This window comes from Taeniopygia guttata, chromosome 25 (assembly GCF_048771995.1).
Source record: "Taeniopygia guttata chromosome 25, bTaeGut7.mat, whole genome shotgun sequence".
Lineage (NCBI taxonomy): Eukaryota > Metazoa > Chordata > Aves > Passeriformes > Estrildidae > Taeniopygia > Taeniopygia guttata.
In genome coordinates, this window is record NC_133050.1 from 2,634,151 (window position 1) to 2,660,302 (window position 26,152).

At 46.1% G+C, this 26,152-nt stretch overlaps 1 pseudogene; it reads left to right on the plus strand.

Annotated features, from left to right (window-relative positions):
- Positions 1–26,152, plus strand: part of LOC140680548 (nuclear pore membrane glycoprotein 210-like) — a 60,954-nt pseudogene that overhangs the window by 11,270 nt on the left and 23,532 nt on the right.

Here is a 26,152-nt window from a genome sequence, read left to right on the forward strand (position 1 = left end):
GGCTTCCAAAGAAAATCTCGGTCCATGTAGGACCGAGGCCCCTGTGCTGAGGCTGCCTCCAGGCTGGTCCAGCCCCTCAGGGTGCCCAGGAACAGGGGCTGCCCACAGCCCAGTGCACCTCGCTGGCCCTGGTGTTAGCGTTCCGGAACACACATAATCACAGGATTTGATTATATGCAGGTGCTTTTACTAAGAGCTCTGGGAGTCAGGGGTACAGACCCAAATCTGACTCTGACATGGCTTTCGAGCTGAACGCATTTTATATTCTATCGTTGTATAATTTACACATTAATTATTCAACATATATTGTTCTATTATATACATTGACATGAGTTTCTTGTGATCTTTCTTAGGGCCCTGACCACAGTTTCTCATGTTTATTCTTATGATTAAACAGTAATTATATTTAATTACTAAACAATCATCATATCTAAGAATTATATAATTTATCATCTACTAGCTACACAGGTGCAGTTCTAGCAAGTACAAGTTCTTCATGTGCTTAGGGTACTTATTTTTCCAGGGCCTAATAAGCTTATTTTTCCTGTTAACCCTAAATCCCTATGATTTTAAAACCCTTTTACTATCACTGGGGCTATCCAGGCAAGAGCCATGGATGAGGCTGTGCAGGACCACGCAGGCTCAGTCCTGCTCCAAGATAGTATCCCATGGGACAGGGCACGCTGGGATTTGCCCCTGCAGCTCCCCAGTGTGTCCAGAGAGACTGCAAGGAGACAGTGACCTCTGTCAGTGGGACCCCTCTGTGCAGGTACCCCCACTCCTGGGGTGGCTGTGCCAGCTCCCCCATGAACTTCCCGCCCTGGGAACCTGGAGCAAGCGGAAAACACAACTTTGCCAATACTGCCCGTGCCTGAAGCAAATGGAAAGAGAACTGGGGTGTGAAAAATCAGGGTTGTTTATTTACAGAAGAACAGCAATGAAAACACAGAACACATTGACTTTTGTAAGAATATTTGTAATAACAACAATTTATTGAACGTATATACCTAAGAACATTTCTAACAACAATATTTGAAACGTATTTACAGAAGACAAAACGAAGCCCTAAAACCTATATCCTAAAGGGAACAACAAACTCTAAAACTATGTACAAAAGGGTGCCGTCTCTGTCCCGGATCTCCATCAGTCCTGGAAGAAAAGCAGGTGCCATGGTCACTCCAGTCAGGCACAGAGGGCTCTTCCGTGTGTCCCCAGGCTGGCACAATGGGACCCTGCTGCCAGAGCTGAGGCTGGCTGGGTCTGGGGGCTGGGCCCCAGGCACTGGGATGGGGCTTGTGTGGCCGGAGCAGGGACCACCCAGCCCAGCCCCAGCCTGGCTGCAGGGACCCCACTCGTCCTGTGGGGACCACGTACCTGTCCTGCTGCTGGCACCGCTCTTCATCCCAGGACCATGGCCTCCTCTTCATCTTTTTCATCAATTTCCATGTCCTCGGTGCACTCTTCCATTTCCACGTCCATCTCCTCTTCCACATCCACCTCCATCTCTTCCTCTTCAGTCTGTTCTCCATCCACTTCCATCTTCTCCTCTGTATCAATTGGTGTGTCCACCTCCATCTCTTCCTCTCTGTCTGCGACAGCCTGCAGAGGTAGCAAAACCTCAGAGTGGGGTCCCTGTCCCACCCCATCCCCCCAGAACTCCAGCCCACCCGGGCAGCTGGGGGATCCACCTCCATGGAATGGCACCGTACCTTTCTCAGGACAAATGTGAACATCCTGCAGGGATGGATGACGCAATCCAGGCCTTCGGCAGCCATCAAAACTGATGATGGGGGTATCCGGGGGCAGGAACAAGAAGGGTGGCAGGAGCGGGCAGGAGCAGCGTGCAGGGTGTGCTGACCCCAGGGCCAACAGTTGTGTTGTGCTGCTTGCTGGCTGCTGGCAGTTCCAGGTGGGACATGGATTGTGACATGACAGTTGAGCTAGAGAGCCTTTGGTTCCATGCTTAGCAACGTTCCCCCAGACCATGGTGCTCAGAGCCCTGTTCCCAAGGATGGGGCATCCACAGCCTGGGCCAGTGCCTCAGCAGCCTCAGTGGGAAAGAGCAGCTTCCTGAGATCCAACCTCAATCAGCCTCCTGCAGCTGAAAGCCATCGCCCCTTGTGCTGTTGCCACAGGCCCTGTTGAACACTCTGAACACTCTGTCCCAGCCTTTCTTGTGGGACCCTTGCAGTCCTGCATCAGGAACTGAGCGATGGAAGCTTTAGGCCCAGGTTTGCCTCTAAATGTACAAAATTAATAACAGTGGAGGGGAAGATGGTGGGACACTGGTTCTGCTCTAACTGGTGAATTTTTTTTTTTTTTTTTTCTTCTTTTCTCTCATGCTGATGCAGGTTGAAATGAAGCTTGGCACAATATCCATTTTCTTCTCCATTTCTGATACACGGAACAAAGTCTGGGCAAGCTGATGTTGCAGAGGAAAATCTGCAAATGTACTGGTTATCCTGAGCCTGGAGGATGAAGTTAAAGCCAGCCAAAAGCAATTTCTGGAAAGTCAAGCCTGGTGTACATTTTCTTGAGTTTGGCTATGCCAAGTTCACCTCTCACTTATAAAAAAGCAAACAAAAAACTCAAAGCAAAACAGACAAAAACCCAAACAAACAAACCCACACAAACTAATCAAACCAATGGATTAAAGAAACCCAAATAAAACCAAAGGGAATGAGGAGTTAGTATTAGTTGTGAGGATATCACAGCAGGCAAATGGCTGCTTCCCACCATGAAAAGCCACAGAAAACAGCTGCTCCAAAATATACCCAACAGGAGAACCATAAAAGTGATACAGAGCAACTTTGGGGGCAGCTCCCCAGTAAGGTGAAGGATGAGCACACAGTGGTACAGATCCAGCATTCCCCACCCTCCAGGCTGCTCTTTGCTCCTGATGAAAGACCCTTGCAGGACTGTGGCCCCTCTCAGTGCATTATAAATCATTCCCACAGCTCTCAGTTGAGCCACTGGCATTTCCAGAGCGAGATCCAGGCACAATCCTACTGCCTGCTGAGCCTCTCTGGGAGATCCTGAGCATCTTCCTGCCTAGAGCCACAAAAGAGCTCAGGCTCTCCCTGACTGGGTTTTCAGGGAAGGTTTCCATATCCCTGTGAGATGTGTTCATCCCTCAACACATCTGATTTTATGTACAATGATGTGTTTGGGTTCCTTCCCTACTCCTGTGTGCCAGTGCGAAGTCACCCATGTGAATGGAGGGTATTGTGAGCAGGAAAATGCATTCCTGGGTTGCTTTTTTGCTTCACTGTCACTCAGCTGAACAGGGTCTATTTCTTAGAGGGACTTACAAGAATGGGTAGGAATTTTGGCTCCGAGAGGAGCAGAAAGCACATTTTCTGCACCACATTCCCAACAGATGCTGTTTCCCTGGCAAAACAGTGACTGTCATTCATGTTCCTGGGAAGACTGTAAAGAGCCATTCAGAGATGACAGGTCCACCTGGCCTTTGGCTTTGTGTACCTCATTTCACGTGTCCAGTTTCAAGGGCCATGAAAAGAGGCCACCTTTTGCCCTGGCAGTGCTGATCCCTCCTGCTGATGCCCTCCCTCAGCGTGGGAGGAATGCAGAGCTGGTCTCAGAGAAGCACCGGCTTGAGGGTTCCTGTGTCATTTCCGTGTGTTGGTAACCATTCTTGAACCACCTAGTTCTTGTCTCCTATTTATTGAACTCTGGTTGGTTTCTGGAATTGGTGAAGGATGTGGAGCTGCTGGAGCCACTCCAGGGAGACCTTTGAGCTCCTTCCAATGCCTGAAGGTGCTTGAGGAGACCTGGAGAGGGACTTTGGAAAAGGCTCTGGAGGGAGAGAACAAGGGGGAATGGGTTCAGCCTGACAAAGGACAGGTTTAGAAGGAGAGTGGGAAGAAATTCTTTTCTGTGAGATTGGAAAGAGCCTGGAACAGACTGACCAGAGAAGCTGTGGCAGCTCCATCCCTGGAGGTGTTCCAGACCAATTGGACAGGGCTTGGAGAGACCTAGCATAGTGGAAGGCAGGGGGCATGGAATGAGATGGTCATGAGTTCCTTCCTAAGCCAAACCATGCTAGGATTCTATGAGTGGGCTGCTGAACTTGGCCAAAAGAAGAGCTACATTGCCGAGGTGAAGTGAGAAGGGGGATTAGAGCCACCTGTGTTTGCCCTTTAAATCCCTTCCAACATCAATTCTGGGCTCTGTCTCTGGGTGTGGGCACGAAGGAGCCTTTGTTGTTCTTCAGTTGGGCTGAAATCTAAATCTCAGCGAGTGCAGCTCAGAGGGTGACACGTGCTGCTGCTGGGGCCACTGTGTGGACTTGTTTTCAGAAAAATGGGAGATGCAGAGGAGAGAGAGGTTCCTGGATACAGTAACTCTACCTACACCTGGAACTGAGGCATCTGCCCAGGGATTTCGTATTCACCGACTGGAAGGAAATCGAATCAGGGCTTGCTAATTTTCATGAAGTCAAACACCTGGGATTCACTTCAGACTTGCATTTTCCTGGAAGAATTCAACACAAGCGCTGTATATTTATACAGAGGCACTGGACTTTTCTGTTGTTTGATGAGACTACAATTTGTCTTCCTCTTGTGGTTCCTGCAATCCTTCCTCTCCTGAGGTTGGCAGTTGAATTACCAACCTCTACCCCAGGAATATTCATCTGTCATATTTTGGCTATTGTTGTTCTTCAAAGGAAAGCAAACAATGCGATTTGAAGCCAGGCCTCTTCCCAGGAAGATTTGATTGGAACCAAGTCCTGCCTCAAATCCAATCTCATCTCCATTGTTGTGTACGTCTATTAATTTTCCCATCATTGCTTTTCCATTTCTTATTACTATGCAGCTCAGTCTTGAACAACATCATTCAGAACTACACAGAAGTCACATACTGCTGCTTCCCTATTCCTATCTGCTTGTTACCTAATCCCACCCAGCTCTCTATTGAACATCTGCTTTTACCTGGGCTGACAGGTGTGTGTTTTAGCAGAAAATACTGCAAATCAGGGATGCAGAATTTCTCCTTGCTCTGTGAATCTGATCAGGGTCCTTCCAATGTGTCACTGAACATGTGAATTCTCCCTTTCTCCCAACAACCCCCAGTGCTGGTTTTGGCTAAGATAAACCAGACAGCGCTGTTTGGAGTCACTCCCCACCTGCTTTTCCATCTCATCCAGGGGCTGGGGTAGGATGGCTGGTTGGGTTGTGCAGACATTGCACTGCACCTTCCCCTGCTGGTGCCCAGCCTGGATCAGGGCAGGTTGGATGCCACATGGGATCCATCCTTTGCCATGCCATGCGATCCTCCATGCAGTAGGGATAACAAGGCCAGCACTGGGGAACCCCAGGTGCTGCAGCAGTGATATTTTTGGGAGAAACACGGAGCTGTGCATGGCCAGCTTGAAGTCTGCAGTGGTGTGAGCACCAGGCCTGCCATGCTGAGCCCAGGGCCACAAGCAGTGCTCACCCTGGCTGGGACATTGAGTCCCAACATGGGATCCCACGGGACCGGGCACGCTGGGATTTGCCCCTGCAGCTCCCAAGTGTGTCCACAGAGACTGCAAGGAGACAGTGACCTCTGTCAGTGGGACCCCTCTGTGCAGGTACCCCCACTCCTGGGGTGGCTGTGCCAGCTCCCCCATGAACTTCCCGCCCTGGGAACCTGGAGCAAGTGGAAAACACAACTTTGCCAATACTGCCTGTGCCTGAAGCAAATGGAAAGAGAACTGGGGTGTGAAAAATCAGGGTTGTTTATTTACAGAAGAACAGCAATGAAAACACAGAACACATTGACTTTTGTAAGAATATTTGTAATAACAACAATTTATTGAACGTATATACATAAGAACATATCTAACAACAATATTTGAAACGTATTTACAGAAGACAAAATGAAGCCCTAAAACCTATATCCTAAAGGGAACAACAAACTCTAAAACTATGTACAAAAGGGTGCCGTCTCTGTTCCAGATCTCCATCAGTCCTGTAAGAAAAGCAGGTGCCATGGTCACTCCAGTCAGGCACAGAGGGCTCTTCCGTGTGTCCCCAGGCTGGCACAGTGGGACCCTGCTGCCAGAGCTGAGGCTGGCTGGGTCTGGGGGCTGGGCCCCAGGCACTGGGATGGGGCTTGTGTGGCCGGAGCAGGGACCACCCAGCCCAGCCCCAGCCTGGCTGCAGGGAACCCACTCGTCCTGTGGGGACCACGTACCTGTCCTGCTGCTGGCACCGCTCTTCATTCCAGGACCATGGCCTCCTCTTCATCTTTTTCATCAATTTCCATGTCCTCGGTGCACTCTTCCATTTCCACGTCCATCTCCTCTTCCACATCCACCTCCATCTCTTCCTCTTCAGTCTGTTCTCCATCCACTTCCATCTTCTCCTCTGTATCAATTGGTGTGTCCACCTCCATCTCTTCCTCTCTGTCTGCGACAGCCTGCAGAGGTAGCAAAACCTCAGAGTGGGGTCCCTGTCCCACCCCATCCCCCCAGAACTCCAGCCCACCCGGGCAGCTGGGGGGATCCACCTTCATGGAATTGCACCGTACCTTTCTCAGGACAAAGGTGAACATCCTGCAGGGATGGATGACACAATCCAGGCCTTCGGCAGCTATGGAAACTGATGATGGGGGTATCCGGGGGCAGGAACAAGAAGGGTGGCAGGAGCGGGCAGGAGCAGCGTGCAGGGTGTGCTGACCCCAGGGCCAACAGTTGTGTTGTGCTGCTTGCTGGCTGCTGGCAGTTCCAGGTGGGACATGGATTGTGACGTGACAGTTGAGCTAGAGAGCCTTTGGTTCCATGCTTAGCAACGTTCCCCCAGACCATGGTGCTCAGAGCCCTGTTCCCAAGGATGGGGCATCCACAGCCTGGGCCAGTGCCTCAGCAGCCTCAGTGGAAAAGAGCAGCTTCCTGAGATCCAACCTCAATCAGCCTCCTGCAGCTGAAAGCCATCGCCCCTTGTGCTGTTGCCACAGGCCCTGTTGAACACTCTGAACACTCTGTCCCAGCCTTTCTTGTGGGACCCTTGCAGTTCATTGAGGACTCTAGCACGGTGGTATGGCATGGCAGCTAAACAAGGCAAAAGAAAGGCTAGAATTGGCACCATTCCCACCACTTTACATTTTGCCCTGTGTAAAGGAGATAGGAACTACAAGTTTCCTGTTCATGCACAATTTGCTGTCTGAGAGCACTCAGTTCTCCAGTCACAGGGGCTTGCAGGTCTGTGTCTGAGATGACTTTAAAAAAACAACATTTATGTGCAACACCTGTGTATCAAAACTTCACCATACAAATCACAAGGGTATTTCTGCTGTTAAGTGGATGAAAAAAACAAAAAGCAAAAAGCAAAAGCAAAACTGTAACCAAATAAAACAGGCAAACAAAACAAGCACCAAGAAAAAAACCAAACCAACACAAACACCCTCACAAATGCAGAAAAAGATAAAAATAGGTGAAGGAGGCAGAGATACAAGAGCAACCAATGGGCAGAGGAACTACCGGGAGGACAGCTTGTAAGAAAGGAGATAATAAGTGGCTACGGCATCAAACTAGCCGGGGACCTGAGATACTGTTCTCACCCTTCTGAAAACAATCTGACATAAAAATGAACAGCAACATAAATTATGATGATTGTGATAATGGGAGTCTGCATGCTTACTTCAATATATGCATTGTTTGTGAGTTGTGTTTTCCTTGATAAGTCACATCATCTTGCAAGGGTTTGTTGCAAGGGTTTGCAAAGAAAAATACTGCAGTGGAAAAGGAGGCTGGCTTGGAAAACATTGAAAGCAAGAGCTAAAATGGAAGTACCAGTTTTTAATATGTTTTTTGGTTCGTTTGCTGTTTGTTCATGGGGTTTTTGTCTGTCTTGGAAAGCAGCCCCTCGAATGTTAATGCACACAACATGTTGTTTGTAAAGGGCTGTCTTTGCAAAAAACCTTGCAGTTTTATGATGCAAGACAGAAACAGCTTCCCTTGGGCTACAGCTGGAAGGCTTGGAAATGTGTTCCAGAAACTCCTGATAGGACAGAGTCTGATTAACACAATTTGATGTGATGAAATGCAAGATGTAAGGTATCCAATCAAATAATCAGAATATTTAAATGCCAAGCAGCGGGAAAGGGCCATGCATTGGAATGACAGGAAACAGAGGCATAATGGACAAATTTCTCAGGCAAACCAGACCAGAAGCACTGGGAGCACAAAGGGAGACACCCAGGATGGTATAAATAAATTCACTTTCATAGGTGGAGTTATTGATGGTTAATTATATGTTGTTATGGATTGTTAATTAATATAATGAGTTGATATATAATTAATATGGTAAGTTATTGACTTGAATGTACAGTTGTTTAAGTGTATGTCTATGGCTACTAAACAGAGACAGGGGGGTTGCAAGAGTAAGAATCTTCTAGAAAAGTCACATCCTAGGGTGATGACAGCAACTGGAACTAGGACTGGGAAACGAGCCACCCGGTAAAATTGCTGTGTTCCAAAATGATTGGTCAGGACTGCATCCTCTTACAGAGCTGTCAGCGACCCAGAAAAGGACCAGTGGGCCAGAGGATCCAAAGCGCAACAATCAAGCACCCCCAGGAGACTTTAAAAAATCCCTGAGTGCAGAGAACCCGGGCTCTTTCAAGGGTACCTCGTGTCCACAGGAACACCTTGTTACACAGCACTGTTAGAGCTCCTCTGGCTTGTCGTGCAGGCCTTAGGCTTACCCTGAGGCCTTGTCCTCTGCTAATCTAAGCTTTTAAAAACAGGCATATGTTTTTTTTAAAAGCCATCAACCTCCTTTTAATTTCAGTTTGCCTTTTTACCACAAGGAGGCCCAGCAGATCCTTGCTGAGGACCCATTTCATGCAAGAACTGGCACCCCAGACATTAAATCAATTCAAAATAAAAGGGTGGGGGGAGGCGGCAGTGAGATGGCTTCACAGGTTCAACTCTGCACTCTGCTTCTGTCACTGACATTAGCTAAGTTCCTGTGCTTGTTTTCCTGGACAATTTGTAGTCAACAGAGCTTCAGTGCCTTTGGTCAAATCAGTCTTAAGAGCAGCTCGGGGCTGAGTCGGTCATTTAGACCTGAGCACGGACTGGGGTCCAGCAAACAAAAGAACATCAGCTGCAGGCCACCCATAGAGCTTTTCCTATTAATGAGCACAAAACCTTGATTTTTGCAAACAGAGGGATGCTGGGAGGATTTTTGCACCTGAGAATGGATTTAGGAGCTGTTAGAGACATGGCCCTCTCCTATGACAGATCCCAGGTGAGCAGGAATGACCCCAGCTTATTGTGAGCTTCAAAGGAAAACAGGAACAAATGTTTTCCCACTTTTTTGGGTCTTTTCTAGGATATTTCTTTTTGTATTCCATCACCTTATTTAGCTTTTGAGTGCTGCTGGGCATTGAGAAGAGTCTATAATTGTGCTGGGTGTTCTTTTTCCCTTAGCAGTTAGTGTGAAGTTAGAACAGGGCCCTGGGCACAGGCAGTTCAGATTTGCCAATCTCCCATGCTCTCCCCTGCATTTGTCAATGTCTGAGTTTCACCAACTATTATGTTGCCAACTTGCCTAGTTCTGTTCCCATGAAGTTTATCACAGCCTTCTCTTAGGAAGATAAATAATGTTGTTATCTGAAAATCCTGCTGACATCATTTTTCTGTTCTACACTTCGTTTCTGCCTTTCTGGATAATGAATGAGTGTATTAAATGCTAACTACAGTCCAGATCCTTGGGACATACTAATATTAGCCTCCTACTGAATTGAAAACTGACAGCCTAATGAATTAAAACTCTTTGCATGGGAACAACAGTATTGACACAGGGAAAATCAGGATGACTTGTGATTTACTTGTAAGCTGAAGAAAAAATCAAACCAAAACACATCCCAAAACTTTGCAAGTGCAAGTACCTGCGATTTTCACTGAATTTAATTATGGGTCTTGAAAAAAAATAACAGGCTACGTGAGGAAAAACCAAATCTAATTTTAAAAGAGGGGGGAAACTACCTCTGTATTCCTGTTCCCTTTGCTGTGTATGGCATCACTGAACTATAAAACAGTACCTTAAGCATTTTCCCCCAGTGAAACTGCTAAAAGTGCCTTGGCTAGAATATCCTTGGAAAATCAAAGCTTGTTTAGGTATTTGATCCAGAGAGGACAAGGTAAGCATTTATAGCTAATCAAGCCTGAAGTCAAAGATGAACAAGATGAACCAAACTGATGACTATTGTAGCTTTAATCATGCTGGCAGGACATGCTGCCTTCTCAAAGTAATTTCGATTTTTCTGGATATCAGAAAAAGTCCCGCATTTCTCTGATACTTTGGTATAGTATCTGTAGTGGATATTTCTGAAAGCAAAAAATACATTTGGAATAAACATCACCAAACCACATAAAAAAGGGCAGTTTCTTAGTGTTCTGCCACTGTTATAAAAACTAATATATTAAAACTTAGATGTGTTATAAATTTCAGCAGAAAGTCTAGAGTTATTCCTGGAACTACGATACTTCAACATCTAAAAAGTGTGTAATTTATACAGCTTTAAAAACTCTAATTAGTGTCTTCCAAGTACAAATCATCTTGTTTGAACTTTGTCCCAAAGGAGAGGTAGAAGAATACAAAAAATGTTAATGAATATTCATATGCTATTGAAGTGAACCTCCTTCATGCATGAACACTATGAGGGACCAAATTTTCTTAGCACAAAAAGTGTGCTACTTCACAGAAAGTGTGCAGGTGTAATAATGCATTTAATTGAAAATTTATTGAACTAAACCTGTGTTACTAAACTAATAGGCCTTTCCATGGGAAACCATGAAGTTCTTCGGGAAATCTGACATGCTTTACTAAAGTTTTCAGTAAGTTCTATCAAAGCAGATTCCTTTACTCGGGTTAGAAGAACTTACAAAATGCCTGACATTTAAAATTACTGTCCTGTGCCTCACTATCTGCAATGAATTTGTCTCAGAGACATTGTATTTAACCTTTTTATTTGCTACAAATCTGCAGTTGCAGATTCACATCAAAGACAACTTTTTTGCTCCATAAATTAATCCAATTTTTCAATGTTGAATATTCCATTCCCCACAGTAACTTGATTGGTAGATAGCTTACCTGGAAAAGTGACCCTGAAAGGATTTTAGGAGACAAAACAGAAATCAGGGCACCTGAGTGCAGTATATGATCTGTTATAGTCTGTGGTATATTGCAGCACCTCCTGTTTTTCCACTGACATTCTTGTGAAGGAAGTGATGACTCCTTTGAAGGACTCACTGTGCATGTAAAAGAATTTAGGTTTCTTCAAGGTGGGCAGGAGGAGTTGAATTTTTAGTACTTATGTATATATTAGAATGAAAAGAAATATTTTAAATTAAGAAATGCAATTTTAGAGTTGAAATGCACACTTTCTAGTGTCTCTGTAGATGGGGAAGTCTGAGATCCTTGTTTTTTAGGTACAGAACCCTATAGATCACTGTCAGTGCTGAGATAAATCAGATCAGAAGACTTCTACATGAAGAGAATGGGAAAAATAGAAAAGATGATGGGATTTTATACATTGTCCCATGTTGGTGTTTAATGCATAAAAAATAGCAAACCAATTCAGAAGAGTGTTCATGTTTAAAACAGACTCAGAATTATTGTACTGGAATGCCTACTTAAGATTTGTGAGTTGTACATAGTATAATTTGCAATCAAGTAACCTTGAAAAGACCAAATGCACTTTTGTTAGTACTATTAACTGTATTAAACATATTCACATGCCTGCTCATAAATAGTATTCATTATTTTCAAGATGTAAGATTTCTGTGTTCTGCTAAATTTCCTAGGTGTATTTAAAGCAGAAACAAAGGTTGGGATTTTTGTTTGTTACTTGTCTTATCTTGTGAATTCTCCTCACTCCTGCATTCATTGAGTTGTTGGGTGAATAGCTCATTAATGTGATTTCTATCTGTGTACAAAGGCACAAGGCAGAAGCACTGTCATGTAACAGCTTGAAAAGACACCTACAAATAACCTCCTTTCATAACCATAAATTTACATTAGAAAGATAGATAAACTCTGAAGTGAAAATCCGTTATTTTTATCTGGTGCAACTATTTCATAATCTCAATGTTATCAGACTCATCCTGCATAAATTAGTGAGGTCTTGGGATTTTACAGGATCTGGGAAAGTCTTGCATCTCGAATGGATTTATCCCATAGGAACAGGGATCTAAAGAGCTGCATTTCTCTGTGGGGACTGAGTTGTACCTGGTACACATTGGAAAACTCCCAGCAGCATCCCTGGCAGATGAAGCTGTGCAAAGAAAGGCAGGCTTGACTCTTATTTTACCCATTTTCTAAACACAAGAACTTGTCTCAATAACCTGAATGAACTGAACCTCCATCAATTTTAAACATTCCTTCCTCGACACCAGTAACTGCCTGCCTTAATTTTTGACATTTTCTGAATTTATGCCTTCCTTTGGCCTAATGCCTTGGAAGGAAGGAAAATCCTGCCAGGATAACCAAAATAGTCAGTTTTATATTGCTGTCAGTCCATCATTACCCCTGTAGAAAGCAGTAGTAAGGCTGAAAGGATGTTCTCATAAAACCTTCCATAGGTGTATGAAGATACAAAAGTCTAATACAGTAAATTGAATGTGATTACTGGTGGAGAAAGTGATCCAGAAATAACTGGAAAAGGACTCTTTCTGTACTCTGTAAGTCTCAAATACCCGTGTGAGGTAATGCAGTGTAACGCCTCATCCATCCTGGGATTCTCTGAGTCTTTTGCTGGCGCTAAGGGACACCAGCTGAAGTGCTGTTCCTCTGTTGTTGGTTTTTAGGTACCTTTTAATATATTGGATGCTTTACATACTTCTTTGACTGAAGTTCCTTTGCTGGAGATACTTTTCAAGGCTCTGCAGCTATGAGGGTGGAACCAGCAAGCAAATTAAGCAGAAAAAAGCCCAGCAATGAAAGCCATTGAGCTGGTCAGTCAGGAAATATATGTGCTATGATCTCAGTGATGGGTGAGACAGACAAGGGGAGCAGCAGCCTGCCAGGCAGGAAGGAAGCTGACCATCTTTCCCAGTGATTTTTGCAGGATACTGTTCTGCTCTGCAGCGTAAACACAGACAGCATCAGTCAAAAAAAGAGACCCATCACTGTTACTCTGCTCTAAAGTTACTATTCCCAGACCACCTTCTTTGTCAACTCTAGTGACTTGCCCTTTTCATCTCCTCCTCAGCATGGTGTAGGCAACTCCCCATTCTCTTCCCAACCAGAGCTGCATCCCTACAGGAAAAGGCGTTTCATTAAATGTATTACTAGTGCTTGTCAGGCATTCTTCAGCCTTTCAATCAAATATTATTTTATTTGAGAGGTTCAAGAGTGTGATAATGGAGAATGTTTTTCATCATTCTGCTGGGTGAGCCCTGATTATTTCAGCTTAATGAAACTGCTCTTACAAGTAAATTGTACCTAATGCATTCAGCTGCTGAAACTTCACAGAGCTGGTCCTACACTGTTAACTCACAAGTACAGACATACCTGCAGGGGTTAAGATTGGAGCTGGTTTGAGTCATCCTCACCCAGCACACTTTAAAATAACCCTCCACACCTCATTGCCTTACCATTTTGCTGAAGTTTCACCTTCTAAGTTGCATTTATTTAGAGTTGGTTTTGTTGTTTGGGTTTGGGCGCTCTTGGGGGGTGTGTTCTTTCGCTCCAAAGATAAGTTTAAAATATTTTAAATTACTCAGACATTTAAAAATATGAAATGCCTGAAAATTAAGCCAGGTGTTTCTTGTCCAGATGGTCCTTTATCAGCGTGCCATTCAAATACTTCCTTTTCTTGAACAAGGATTTAAAAGTATTTCACTGTCAACAGATCACCTAATCATATATTGACACACATTTTTCTAGCTTTATGAAAAACATATTTCCCTCAGAAATTGATAGATTTAAAAGATTTGATCAGAGTACATGTCTGTCTGGTTCCTTGGCAGTGTTTTCAGATCTTCTGACCAACCAAGTGAGTTTGTAAAATCTTTCAGTAATTCTCTCCCTTTTAGTTTCATATTCCAATAGAAACATGATCAGCACCTGGTGTTTTGTTATTTATTGCATGTATTTTGATTGCCTGTAAAATCTCCTGAAATTCTTCCACAAAAGGCTCAGCTTCTTAGGGAACAACCATTTCTTGTTTGCCTATCTCCCTCCTTAAGCAGCTTATTAAAGCACTCCCTCTTATCGCTCTGTAATCACATTCTTTGTGACCAAGGCATTTCCATTTGTGTTCTTTATCAGACTTACTCAGGTGTACATTGATATGTCTGTAAAATTACCCCCAATTCCTGGCAGGTGTATCCTGCTCCCATTCTCCGGCACACCGGGAAACCCTGAGAGGAGGTGTTTGCACTGTCTGTCCTGGCAGGAGGGCTGTGCTGACTCCTATGGATCTCACAGCAGCGCAGAAAGGAAAAGTGGAGCAGTGCAGCAACGCTGCTAAGTCAGCCCCTGATGTTTTAGTGAGTCCTTCCTACCCCTGAGGTGGAGACTCCTCAGAGCACACCCTGACTGCACTGGCTGCCCCCCAGCTCAGCCTCCTCTGGCCAAAAGAAATGCTAACACAGTGCTGCAGTGCATGACTTACAATTCAAGGGAGCACACAATTCACTTGGTAATTTTACCATATAATGGAAACTGTAGATTTGCTCATCAATGTCCCCTGCCTTACTCTGTTCTTAAAACCGCTAGGTATGCACTGAAAGGTGTGTTGGATGTTTACTTGCAATACTTCACTGTCATGTTTCATCAATAGGCTTTAAGGTCCCAGCTGCACCTTGCTGATCCTTATGAAAAGAACTCAAGTCTAAGAAGTATTTGCTACTGGAAAATTATTCTTCTCACATTGAATACTCATCACCACCGCTGCTGATGAGAGAAAGGAAATAAATTCTGAGATTGCACACTCTGCTTTTAAAGCTAGGAAGTATTAGGATACAGACATTTCCTCACCTCATTCACAACACAGGCTGCAAAATACTCATTATCTACCTCTTATTTACTCAGTTGTAATTGTACTAACTGTAAACACATTGTACTCTTTAGCCATGGGCAATTTTATACATTCCTCCCTAATATCCCAGTCTTTACTGAACTTATCTTCCTAACATGTCTACAAAGAAAGCTTCCAACTTCACTGAGAGAAATAGTAAAGAAGATAAACAACCCTCAGTATTTTGGGGGGCGATTTAAAGTGCAAGAGCTTGATTTGCCAACACCTTTAATATCACACATCTTTCTAGGCCCAGCTCCTATTAACTTAAATTGCATAGTTCAGCTCTTCTCTAAATCAGACCATACAATTTCATGATCGTTAATCAGAAAATGAGTAATACACGCACAGAAGCTGCAGGGAGAACTGAACTGTCCAGCAGCACACATTCCTCTGGGATAGAAAGTGGAACAGCATTGCTGAGGTACTGATAAGTAAAACACGAGCTGAATAAATAGTGCAAATAGTGCTCCTATGTAAAGAGAACGTCCTGTAGAAGTTTACTTGCTTAGAATAAATGAGAACTGACTAACTTTGGTAATACCACCTAAATTAAAGCTGGGTAAACTTTTAGCTCATGTGCCTGGACAGCAAGCTGATCTTCTGAGTAGGATTTAAGGATCTTTTAAGGATCTCCAACATGCATGTGACCTTTCTGAAATCCATTCTCCTGATGCCTATGTGTACCATGCTTCTTTCATAGGTAAGGACAATCAGATCCTTCACACATGGAGCATCACTCATACAAGGAAAGGCTGGGACAATTGGGTTTGTTCAGCCTGGAGAAGCTTTGGGGTGACTTAATTGTGGCCTTCCAGTACCGTAAGGAATTGACAAAAAAAAATAGGGAGAGGCTATTTGTAAGGGCCTGGGGTTACAAGAAGAGGGAGGGTGGCTTCAAACTGAAAGAGAGGGGTTTGAGATTAGATGTTAAGAATAAATTCCTCCCTGTGAGGGTGGAGAGGCCCTGGCACAGGTGCCCAGAGCATCTGTGGCTGCCCCTGGATCCCTGGCAGTGCCCAAGGCGAGGTTGGACAGGGCTTGGAGCAGCCTGGGACTGTGGAAGGTGCCCAGGGCGGGGGTGGGAGTCGGTGATTTAAGGCCCCTTCTGACCGAAACCATTCTGAGATGCTGTGGTAATGAATGAACAGTTTCTCAGCATAGCTGTTAGCACCAGTGTGTCCGGGGAACATGAAGGGGGCCAGGAAGGCCAATGGCACCTGGCTTGTTCCAGCACTGCTGTGGCAGCAGGACCAGGGCAGTGACCGTCCCTCCGTGCTGGGCTCAGCTGAAGCCACGCTTCGAACCCTGTGTTCAGCTTTGCTACCCACGACATAACAGACATTGCGGTGCTGGAGCCTGGCCGGGGAAGGGGAAGGGTCTAGAGCACGACTCCACGAGACACTGGGGGTTAGGCCCGGAGAAAAGGACGTTTTTCAAACAGCCGGCGCCTGGCCATTGGCACCGCGTGAGTTCCCCTGAGGGAGGGCGGCGCGGCCCCGGGGGGCGGAGGGCGGGCGAGGCCGTGCCCAGCCCAGCCCAGCCCAGCCCAGCCCAGCCCAGACCTGCCCAGCCCTGCCCAACCCAGCCCAGCCCAGCCCTGCCCGGCCCAGCCCTGCCCTGCCCGGCCCAGCCCTGCCCTGCCCGGCCCAGCCCGGCCCAGCCCAGCCCTGCCCTGCCCGGCCCAGCCCTGCCCGGCCCAGCCCAGCCCAGCCCTGCCCTGCCCGGCCCTGCCCTGCCCGGCCCAGCCCAGCCCGGCCCGGCCCAGCCCAGCCCAGCCCTGCCCTGCCCGGCCCAGCCCAGCCCTGCCCAGCCCGGCCCAGCCCAGCCCAGCCCTGCCCTGCCCGGCCCAGCCCAGCCCTGCCCAGCCCAGCCCAGCCCTGCCCTGCCCTGCCCTGCCCTGCCCGGCCCCGCCGCTCTTTCGCGCCCCGCACGGCCCCGCCGGCGGCAGCATGGCTCCTCCCGTGCCCGGGGCGCCGCCTCCTCCAGGCTCAACACCGACAAGGTGCTGCTCCCTTTCACCCGCGGCACCCGCATAAACTTCACGCTAGAGGCCAGCGAGGGTTGCTGCTGTTGGTGAGTGCAGGTGCCGCCGCCCTTTGTCCGTTCTCCCCCCCGGCTCCTGCGGCGGCTCCCCGGCCCGCGGCGGGGCCTGACGGCTCCCAGGCAGCCGGGCCCTCTCCCACCGCTCTCACCTCGCTGCTGGCGGGTTTGGGCGGCCCAGCAGTGCGGGAGCAGGCACGGAGAGCATCCCGAAGGGGAAAGGTTGTTTGTTGTCTGCAGTGGGGGTTCAACCCGCTGAAGGGGGGCAGTGTCTGCAGGCCGGGCCCTGGGCAGGAGGTCCCTGCTTGTAAAGGAAGCTTCCCGCCATGGCTCCGTGCCCGACATGTGCCTCTCACCGCTGTGCACCCACCCACACACCCCACACGTATTCACCTGCTTCTCTCTGTACCCCACACACACACTCCACCTGCTGCTCCAGGTACCGTGCCCACTGTGCCTCCACACCCGCACTGCTCACCCTGCCGCCCCGCACTCCCGCAGTGCCACCACACACGGCCACAGTCCCAAGTGTGCGGGGACAGCGCCCAAAGTGCTGCTGCTGTGGAAATACCCCTTCTCTTGCTGTGCTCAGTAGTGAAATACCCCTTCTCTTGCTGTGCTCAGTAATGAAATACCCCTTCTCTTGCTGTGCTCAGTAATGAAGGTCCTGACAGCTCTGAGCTCAGGCTGTGGACATAAAGGAGTCATAGCTAAGTCGGGAGCTTCTCACTGCTGCTGCAAGTGTAGGTAACAGCGCCCTTAAGACTCCACCTGGGAACAGTGAAGTGGAGTTTCAAAAGTGAAAGCTTTCCCAGTTTTCTCAGTGTTGAGCACGTGGGATGTACTCCAGGAACTTCTGGCTGGGAGCCCCCTTCCTGCCTGGCACAGGGGGGAGGACTGGGTAGTGTTGAGCACAGAGGCTGAAGGCAAATCCCACAGCATGGGCAAATTTAGAAAGCTCATGGTAGTCTTCATGGTAAACAAATGTTGCCAACTCCTTGTCCTTGTAAACAAATGTTGCCAACTCCTTGTCCTTTCTGTCGAGCTCTAGAGTGGTAACTTAATCAGTAATGAGCAGGAGGTACCCACCTGAAAAAGAAGCAGCAGTTGAGGTATGTTTAGGATGATACTTCCCAATGTGCCAGATGGATGTGTGTAGCAGTTTTCAGGTTTTTTGTGTGTGGCAGTTACTGAAACACATCTTAAAGGGCTATGTTTTCATTCTCTTTGTTTCTTTGCTTGGTTGTTGTACATTTCTCAATCTCTGGGCTGGGAACAACGCTTTGGTCTGTTACAATTTTTATATTTGAGGATGCTTGTGAAGAAGAGCAGTAATTTTACCCAGAAGTCAACTAAATGAAAGTTACTAGATGAGATGCTTGTGGTCATGTAATTTAATTTTTAGTGGACTGCTTTAGTGAAAATCTCATAAGTGTGGGTTTTTTCTCTTTCCTTACTCAAATTTTTGAAGGCTGCTGAGTCTTTAAAAGGGTTTGGTTTATGAGGTAAAGTACATTGCATAAAGCTAAACCCCAAAACTCATCAAAGCACTAGTAAAATCGGGGAGTATAGACTCCCTTTCCTGTTTGCCAGTGAGCTGTGAGATGATGCTGGGCTGGCTGCAGCCATTCCTGCACATGCCAGGTGCTATCCTGCTGTCAGAAGCATGGAGATCTCTGCTAATCTCACTAAAGTCTTCAAATGAAAAGATGTAAGATTGTTCTCCAGAGACATGCCATATTTTATCTACATATCTCTAATGGAAGTGATTTTTGTATACTTCAGAGCATGTTCCATTGGTGCTGTTTGCCAGTATACAATGGCTCATATCCCTCATGCAAAGGGGCCTCAACATCCTTTTCCATCCTCTCCCTCTGCCCTTCAGAGATGACTTTTGGCTGAGAATTCAGGAAATTACACCTAATTCACCTTCTGTGTGCTGTCATCTTCTGTGGCTTGTAGAATGAGCATTTATTGACTTCTGCTTTGCAAGGCCTGGCAGGATGTGGGTTGTGAAACTCGACGTGTGCTCGGCAAACCCTCCGGAGGAAGGAGCCGTGTGTGTGCCTGAGCAGATGCAGCAGTTGCACCCGGGGCTCTCTCCCTCTGCATCCTTGTCCTCGCAGGCCTGGAGCTGTGGGGGGACAGAAGGAATTGTGTCTGGAGGAGCAGCAGCACAGCCACTTGCTGACACCTGTGCTTCCTGTCTGAAGGAGCTGTTACTGGAGAGGGGCTGTCGAACTGACCAAGTTAGGGAGTACCAAATGCACTGGCTTGGGATGGAGTGACTCTTCCTCACATTTGGGAAATGATAGGTGTGTTTGCATGCATGAAAGCAGGGGTTTGAATGGAAATGGTCAGATTCAGGCCCTCTGTGTCTGGAGAGGGGACTGGGGGTTTGGGATATGGGAGATTGTGGCCTATGGGAGCTGTTCTGGTTGTACAGCAGCATCTGATAGCTGCTTGACACCTTTTGAAGGTCTGCATTACTCATCTCAAGCATTCAGAATTCAAAGGCAAGTGTCCAATTTCCTGAAAGATCAGTCTATAGCATGTTGTGACTTTACTTTTTCCCAGTTTCCCTTTCAGCCTTCAAGTTTACGTCTGAAAGTAGGATATTTTCAAAGTGATTGTAGTGGTGTCTGAGAATTGCACTGATTGAGAGGAAAAAGGTCAAGTTCTGTCATCATCCCAACAGACTGGGAGTAATGGTAAAGTTACAAGCATGGCTCTAAAGTATTTTCTGGATTTCAAAATGCTCATGCCTTCTGGAGTTTGGGTTGCCTTTATATTAAAATTATTTTTTGGAAAAAGCTTTGTTTTCAAAGCAGACGGTGTTTCCATCTGTTAATATTGTACGTGGCACTATTTTCAGGCATAAAATACAGTCTGTGCAGATATATTTAGCATTTCTATTGCATCTGTATTTGTCTTTTAACCACCTTAATCCATAAATTGCACCTGAAAGAATGAAAGCATTCAAAAGCAGAATTTTCTCCTTGAAACCTGCCATACCATAATAACATTTTTTGGGGAAGGATGGGAACACACACACACACAAAAAAAAATATTCCCCCCAAGGTAGGCTCCATGGCTGGGTATTTGTAGCAGAAATTATCTGCAGTGTACAAATATGTTTACATATTTCATTGTTTCATGGAGCGTAGAACTGAGATACATGGTGAGGGCTGGTGGAAATGAAGAGGAGTTTATTGCCACCTTAATGAAAGGTTTGTGTGTGCTACTGAAGCCCTCACTGAAGGAGTTGTAATGAGGTAATTGCCATGGGAGAGGAGCTGGTGGCACAACAGTAAAGGGGGAGATGCAGTGGCTGAGTGGTGTTGGAGCTGTGGGATGCACAGGTACTTGCAGAGAGCCCAAGCCCACTGCACAGTGCTGCTGTCACAGTAGTTGGCTGGCCAAGCTCATTTTCCAGCTCCTTACCTTGTCGTGTTGTTGTTATAGATTGATCTTACTTCTCCGTCTGCTGGCTTGTGTGCTTTTAAAAATCTGTATCAGTAGTGTTGTTCATTGAGATCTGTTGCTTTGCTCTAAGACCAATAGTCTCATCCCTGGTAATGTGGGAGTTGTGTTGCTTCCTGGATCACCTCTTTTACCACAGGTCTAAAAAACCTGTCTGACTGTCACAAAAAATGTTGTGTGTGAGCTATTGTTAACTTCCGTATTGTGAAGTGACATCTTAAATAATGTTTGTTCTCCCTCTCCCTGACTCACCTGGCTGTGCTTTCCCAGCAGGGCTTCAAGCTCTTGGAAGTGCCAGCAGGAGCTCAGGACTGGTTTGAGGTGTGCTGGGTGGTAAAGTGAGAGGGGCTGTGCTGCTGTGACTCAGGTGTGTGTGTTACCTGAGAGTGTTGGCTCAGAACCAGAGCAGGGGGTGCGAGTCTGTGGCAGAAGTGTTCTGACAGAGCCCAGGAGGCAGAAGAAATAATGTTGTTTCTCTTAGCTGATGTTTGAATATCAGTGCAAGTTTACTGTTGAAAAAAGCTTTTTCTCAGTCTGAGCATCACTTGCCTGCTAAGGCAGACAGAAGGACTAGGGACTTGTTGATTTTGGGCAATATTTCATTGCTGAACACCCATGAAATAAATGTTCTAGACTTTTGCTCTCTTTTTAGTCCCAAGAGTGGCTATATAATGTCCCCAGTGTATTGGTCAGTCCAATCTTCCCAAACTCTTGGAGTCTTCTACTGCTCAGTTCCCGCTGACTGCATACCAGCCCCAATGCCCAATAAAATTCTAAAAGATCAGATCAACTGACAGTCGTAGTGCAGCTCCACAGAGGTGGATTTTTGCTGGCTCAGTCAGCTGAGTTTAGTCTGAAGAGCTGACAGAACAGTATAAAACACTGGAGCAATAAGAATCAACAGAGAATTGCCAGGGAGAGAAACAGGAATAAGTGCCTGATCTTTGAACCAACTGATGAATAAATGACGTATAATCTAGTGGGGTATTGATTGACATGTGGTGTTACAGAACAGTCAATGAAGAACACAGGCCTGGGTTTGGCTAGATGTGTGGCTACAGTCTTGGCACATGGCTCTGTGTCTGAGGCCCTGGAGGGGATGGAAATGGTGAATGAAGCACAGACTGACAAGAGGACTGGCAGCCTCTTTGTTGGTGCCATTCATTCCTCAGCAAGTAGGATTTTTCTCTGAGGGAAATACAAACTGGGGACTTTGGTGAGCTTTTTTCCCCTTCCCTCCTCAGTCTTCCTTCGGGTCCTTCCTCCCTGCCTTGCTGTTTCTTACAGGCGCTGGCTTTGGGATCCAGAGCAAGTGCCAGAAATGCTTCCCATTGCTGGCTTCTCAGGATCTAATTTTGCCTTCTGACAAGCCCAGCTCTCAATGTCACACACACTGACACGCTGCCGAAGAGCTGCTGTAGTTGGCAGAGGATCCAAATTGTGGGTTTTATCACTTAAAGCTGAAGATTCTTTTTCTTGCCCATCTAGGACCCAGTAGTGATCCCAGTGTAGTGCTGCTGTAATCCCCAGCCTGGCTGATTAATGCCTTTGCCTCTCTGTGCTTGGCCCTGCATCCAGGTAGCTGTAAGCAGAATGTGCTTCTGATATTGCTGAATGATAGAGGGGCCATCAGATACTTCCTGTGTTCTGCTGGAAAAAATACTTATCGAGCAGATTGTTTTTAAATATAAATCCATATGAAACCAAGCCTCAGAAAGGCCCACTGGAGTAAAATTTCTATTGAAAAAAAAGACATTCAGGTGATATTCTACCTCTTAAACTATTGCTAGAAGCCAAATAGTATTTAATCTCAGTTTCTCTACTGCAGTGACTGGCTTTTAGCTGTAAAAGCATGAAAGTTCCTTTAAAATTGGAGAGTGTATGTTTGCAGTTAAAATTTAATTTTTGTTGATGCTTTCCTAGTCTGAAAAGTATCCTGTAATTAGATTCCATTTTCCAGCACTGCTATTAGTGCAAATCACAGTGGTTTTGTATTACAATTCATAGCCAGATATTAAAAGAACAAATACAAACCACAGTGAAACCTCTGTTGTGTTGTAACCACAATCAATACCAGACTGTAAGAATGCAAAATCCTCAAATTAATAACACAACATCTAATGGCAGAGAGTATTAAGCAGTGTAAAGAGCTAAATAAAAGTCAATTTCTTACATATAATTCTTATTTAAAAAAACCTGCATGCAGACCTAGTCACATGCACATGCTCAGCTTTAAAAGCCAACCAGGCAAGTACAGGAAAAGCCTTACTTGTTGTGAAAGCTTATATTTTTAAAGAAACTTGCTAAATGTTGGAAAAGTGTTTCATGGTTGCCTGGGAACAGCAGAACAGAAGTAAAATAACTAATTGCTCACTTTTAATCTCTCAAATAGATTTTAATTTTTTAGAGTAAAGCTGTGTGCTATTAATACAGAAAATAATATTATTTTAGAAACAGTGTAATCCCTATTAAAGATATGCACATATTTGTGTACATTGTTTAGGTATATAGACTAGATATAAACAAACAATTTTCAGGTTTAAGCTTTCAATTAGTGTTTCAATTGCCCATTGCCTACTGCTGTGGGCTGTTTTTTCCTTGATTAGATAAAGTACTTTGAAATTCTGGGTCAGCAGTTGATATTGTAGTTTCAAAATCCTCTAAAACTACTCCTTATGGAAGCAAAATACTGTTGGGAGCTTAAGGTTCGAAATGGGATTTGCAGTTTTCTTGCAGTGGCTACGAGCAGAGGCCCGTGCTCACCCGGGCTGCAGCTGTTAACTCTCAGATAATTCAGTGCGCTGTGATGTGTTGTTTTTCAATAGATACGCTTTTAGTTAAGGAGAAATTCAGTTTTTTGCTGGTGTGGATTTGTTGGTTGTGCCATTAAGAGAAGGAGGTGAAACCTGTGTCTGGGAACTCAGTCATACGTGACATTGCTGTTTGTTTGGAACTCCCATCCTGCTCCTTGCTGGGTTAGAGAATTTTCCCCACACATCCCAGGTAGGCATTTTTGTACATCTTCCAGAGAAAAAGTCCAAGCCATCCAGCTTCCCCAAATTACAGGGGGGAATCCAGTGCCCGGTTTAGGTTGCATTTACCAGAGAGCGCAGCTGTCTGCTCTAGAAGTTTTCATCAGAGCTGTGCTATCCGGAGGAGCGATTCCCGAGCAGCTTTGTCACCCATCAGTGCTTGCTTTCATTGTTTTAATCCTTCAAAGGGCCCGTGTGAGCGGATCCCGGGCACACAGCGGGGGCTGTTCCGGGCTGGGTTCCCGAGCAGCTCCCGGCGCTGCCTCTCTCCCTCCCTGGCTCTGGGCTGGGACGGCCCCGGCACAGCCCGGGCACGGGGCTGAAGGGCCGGAGTGACTAGCAAGGGCTTTGGCTGCTGCAGCACTTCACTGGCTCTGCACTTACCCCTCAGATGTGCAGTGCTGCTAGCTCAGATTTACTTTGAAGAGGCTTGGTTTTTAATAACTCTTCAACTTTTGTTGTTGTTTTATCTTGACGGTTTTGGTACACTGGAAGGGAACGCTGGGCTCCACTAAGTAATACCCTGGGCCTGCTCCATGGGTTTCGGGGAAAGTTGATTGATTCCATGGTGGAGAGAATGGTGAGCTTGCCTGCCCTGCCTCTGGCCTGGGCTTTCCCCATCCTCGGCCCACGCTTGCCTTGGCTGGGGTCCTTGAGGAGCTGCTGCCATCCGCTCTTCCCAAAGGCAGCGGCTGGGCACGCAGCAGGTGCCGGGTGAATTGCTGGGATCCCTGTGCTGACAGCTCCCCACCCGCAGGACGTCCACGCGGCCGGAGGCGGCGAGCATCGAACCGCTGGGGCCGGCCGGCTGCCTCTGCTCGCAGAGAGCGCTGGTCCAGGCGCGCTCCTCGCAGCCCACGCGCCTCACCACCATCATCTCCGCCGAGGACACGCGTGAGTCTGAGCTAACCGCTGCTTCTCGTGCCCGTCCTGCCGTGCTCCGGCAGCAAAGCTGAGATCTGGAGCTGCACAGGCGCATTTCACTTCCTATGCACAGTCTTTTAGGCTTTCCATCGCCGTGGAAAAGTAAAAAGTTTTAACTTCTGTTTGCCTCAGATAAGTGTTAATTACTTTAATGATACACCCAGGAAAAAATGTAATTCTTAAAACCCCCACCCCCAAAAATCCACCAATAGAGGGGGTGATTGAAATATAAAAAAGTGTTTAATAAAAATGACTAGCGCAAATTCAGATACTTAGTATTTGAAAAGCTGGAAGTTGCTTTTGTGTCTGTCATACAATATACCTGGTTAGTTTTTATAGTGAGAGAGAGGCAAAGCCGGATGGCCAATTAAATGCTGTGCAGTCACTAACTGAAGGAGTTTATGGGCGTTTATTGTCTGTGGGTGAAAGTCATCTCTGGGACATGAGAGCACTGTAGCAACTCTGCATAAGCACTCCCAGACAGCACCTGTACCTGTCAGTGTAAATGGAGATCAGAGTTTCTGCAGATTTATTCTGCAGTTCAGTGAGGAAGGGAACTGTTTTTCTTGCTTTCTGAGTCACTGTTTGACCATGAGTTTCTTCATGAAGGTCATGACCAAGTTTCGGTTCCTTCAGTGTCTTGTGTCACTGGCTAAATTTGAGGTGCATCTTAACTTATCATTGTTCTTGATGAGCACATCCAGTGTTGTGCTTTCTTGTGCTCTTTCTGATGTCTCTTCAAGTGACTGGACAAGTGCTTCGCTGTGATGCCATCGTTGATTTAATTCATGGCATTCAAGTTGTGTCCACAATGAGAGAGCTCTACCTTGAGGATTCACCGCTGGAGCTCAAAATTCATGCTTTGGATTCAGAAGGTAAGAGATCTGCTTGTAGGAAATTAAATAGATGTTGAAAGTTCTAACTGTCTGATACATGCACTAGCTTTATTTGTCACACTGTTGATTGTTTGAAGCCAAGTGGAGAATTTTAAGGAGTTTCTCTGGATCATACCTGGTGAAGTTGTCTGTTCCTTTTTTTCTTTTGAGCTGAAGTAGTCTAAAGAATTTTGCAAAAGGATGTTTTTGTGAACAGTCAGGTATCTGACAGGAGGTTCCGAGGTGATGTTTGAGACCAACCACTTATTGCTCAATCTGTTTAACTGCTACACAAACACTTCTGGGACACACCATTTAGGCTTACAAGAGTCAGTGCATTTGTGAATGCATTTGTTATTTAATAGGAGCAGAAAACTTCTGCTTTTTGTAGCATCAGAAAAAGAGCCATGATCTGATATGAATTCCATGCTTACAACAATCAAGTTTTGTGCACACACAACACTCCAAGCAAGGGAGTTTTAGAACAGCTACTGAAGGGAAATAATGTGTCAAGCGGCTATAAAAGGTGGAATTAACTGTTTTGGTTACTGTGCCCATCCCACCTGTGTTTGTAAACTGTGAATGTCAGGTGAAGTATGGTAATATGGTGATATGTTAATAATGAAAAGTAAATTTGTTTTTGTCCTATGTGCAGTGCTGGATTTGTGGCTTGGTGTTGTGCAGATTCAAGGGTACTTCATGGTTCTTCTTGTAGGGATAAAATAGAGAAATTTCCCAGGGAAATAGGTCATGGTTTAT